The sequence below is a fragment of the Malurus melanocephalus genome, unplaced genomic scaffold (genome assembly GCF_030028575.1).
Source record: "Malurus melanocephalus ecotype Western Australia unplaced genomic scaffold, MMel_1.1 scaffold_85, whole genome shotgun sequence".
In the NCBI taxonomy this organism is placed as follows: domain Eukaryota; kingdom Metazoa; phylum Chordata; class Aves; order Passeriformes; family Maluridae; genus Malurus; species Malurus melanocephalus.
The window spans coordinates 1511167-1512998 of NW_026623317.1; the positions used below are offsets into that span (position 1 = coordinate 1511167).

The 1832-nt window shown below is 40.9% G+C and overlaps 1 protein-coding gene across 2 annotated transcripts in view; it reads left to right on the forward strand.

Annotated features, from left to right (window-relative positions):
* Nucleotides 1-1832, forward strand: part of ARK2N (arkadia (RNF111) N-terminal like PKA signaling regulator 2N) — a 45031-nt gene that overhangs the window by 34674 nt on the left and 8525 nt on the right. The gene's annotated exons all lie outside the window — the stretch shown is intronic.

Sequence of the window (1832 nt, forward strand, 5' to 3'; positions counted from 1 at the left end):
TTTTTTTTTTTTTTTAAATGAAAATGAGCTAATCTTGTTACTGAATGATTGATTAGGACAACCCATGCCACCAGCTAGTCAGCTGGTCCAAATCTCATTTGCAATATTGAGATTGTCTGTATTTTTTTTTTGGTTTATTTCTTTATATCTTTAAAATAAAGCATTAATTATTCCTGCATTCCATCTGCATTTCAAACACCGCTTAGAAAACTGGACAGCCCAGTATCAGGTTAAGATGAAGGTGGAAAAGGTGCTGGTAGGTGGACTTAGTATCTAGAGACAGCAAGGAAATTCCTTGTGGAATACAGTGGAAGAATTCAGAATTTGGGAGGTTCATGTAGCTCATGTACACTGTTCAGCTTCACTAGCAAAAGAGTGAAACAATGATGTGAAATGCAATGTTTTGGATGTTAACAGGGATTATTTCCTATCAGCATCATCCCACAACCTTGTATGCCAACATTTTGCCTTCCTTCCCACTCATTTTTCAACTCCAATGTTAGGATTTCAGGCAGTGCAAGACACATAAGTCTTGCCTGCTGTGGTGGAGCACAAGAAGTTTGTGTTTCATGCTGTTTCCAAAACCTCTTCTGCCACATGGACACGCACATGGGGAGTGTTGTGGTGGCTCTGAACTACTCTTCCCTGTTTGTAAGGCTTAAAGAAACAAAGTTATGGGTGCTTTGTAAAGAGATGTTCCATTTTTATGGAGTCCACAAGTCCGTGATTTGAATTTGGGAATCTCTCGGTGTTATTTTTGCTCTGGTCCATGACTGGACATTTTTCCAGCCATTTTGAAGCTTGTCTGTGTTTTCCAAACTCACTGGTATTTTTTGCAGGACAGTAGCTGACTGATAGCTATTTCACCCCTAGCAAGCCCTTTATTAAAGGATTTACTAAACAAATAAAACAGCTGAATTCACCTGCATTACACAGCACCAATGGATCAGTACAGCAAATAAATGTAAGGAAATAAAAAGTAATGTTTCTTACCAAGCTTTCTTCCACTTTTCGCTTAAAATGCTGCTGTGCAGGTAGAAATTTTTCTTCCTTCCTCCACCTGTATCCAAGGGGACTTGCAGGTAAAAGAAAACTGGAAATATCAAGAGACTTCTTCATCCCTGGGAATGTTCATATGGATTTGTTCCTGGTGCTKTGGCCATGTCAGCAGCTGAAAAGATGAATCTCTTTTTGCTTATGCATACACCTTGCCCCAGAGCTCTGCAGCCTAAGTGCACATCTGGCTGCACCTTTGCCAGCACTGCCCTTTTCCTGCCAGGTCAGGGGCTGCACATTGGGAAAGGAGAATTTTCAAATCTTGCATCTGATTCACAGGTGTAATCTTCACCCAGTCTCTAGTTTAGTAGACTTTAAAGAATGTGTTTCCATGGGAAAATAACAATATAAGCAGCTCTATCTAAGTAAAARATCTGATTCCACTCTCACATCTTTGTGCATGGGCAGATGTTTGGGGCTGTTTTGCAAGCCCTTGGTGGTGTAGGGCACACAAAGCATCTCTTTGGGCGTCATCATAATGTTCGTGCAGAGAAATKAACAGCGTGGGCATGTTACTCGGCATGAAATTGGTATGGCCAGAGGCTGTAAATCTGTCTGTCTGTGTGCTGTAATCCTGATTAACACTCAGCTACTCCTGCAGTATTTACTCTGCTAATCCTGGTTTTGCTACTACTAATTATCTTTTTGTTGTCTGAACTTAAAGCTATGGTAATTTGTGGAAACTCTTTTGGGACTCCAGTTTAGACCTCTAGGGATTCTTTTTGGGGCTATTTAAGAGCTGGTCTGCTTTGCCCCTCTGCCAGACATTACCCTGT